Source organism: Corvus brachyrhynchos, unplaced genomic scaffold (assembly GCF_000691975.1).
Source record: "Corvus brachyrhynchos isolate BGI_N302 unplaced genomic scaffold, ASM69197v1 scaffold395, whole genome shotgun sequence".
In the NCBI taxonomy this organism is placed as follows: Eukaryota; Metazoa; Chordata; class Aves; order Passeriformes; family Corvidae; genus Corvus; species Corvus brachyrhynchos.
This window is the reverse complement of record NW_008238340.1, coordinates 99,529-100,062: the sequence shown is the minus strand read 5'-3', so window position 1 is coordinate 100,062 and position 534 is coordinate 99,529.

Sequence of the window (534 nt, the reverse complement as noted above, 5' to 3'; positions counted from 1 at the left end):
TCTTCTCCTGGGGTGCCGTTCCCTCCGCGCCCCCCGCAGCTCCTACCACATTCCCCCTCATTTTTAAATTTGGTTGGTCAATTGGAACTAAGGTTGTGCAGTGCCGAATCATCTGCTTTAACGCTGGTGAAGGATCAAGTGGAAGGGTCATAATCACTCTTTTACAAGGTTCATTTGCATTAGCTTTTGCTATTTGAATGTTTATGCTTTCTCTAATTCTTGTATCTTCCACTTGCTTCTCCACCACTAATTTTAATTTGTCAATAAAATCAATAAATGGCTCATTTGGAAGTTACCGAATTTCAGTAAAATTTAGTAGAGGCGCCGATTTAGGGGGCATCATTAAAAATGCTAGCTCCGCCGCATGCTTTACAGCATTTAAGACCGGCTCTGGGGTGTTTCGGGCCTGGACTTGTGGCTTGGCAAGCAACCCCTCACCGGTAAGGTGGTCCATGGAAACCCCTGCGTTATTAGGGTCTTGCAACAGGATTGGGAGGACCTCTCTTAGTTGCTTTCTCCACCCGTCATCCCACA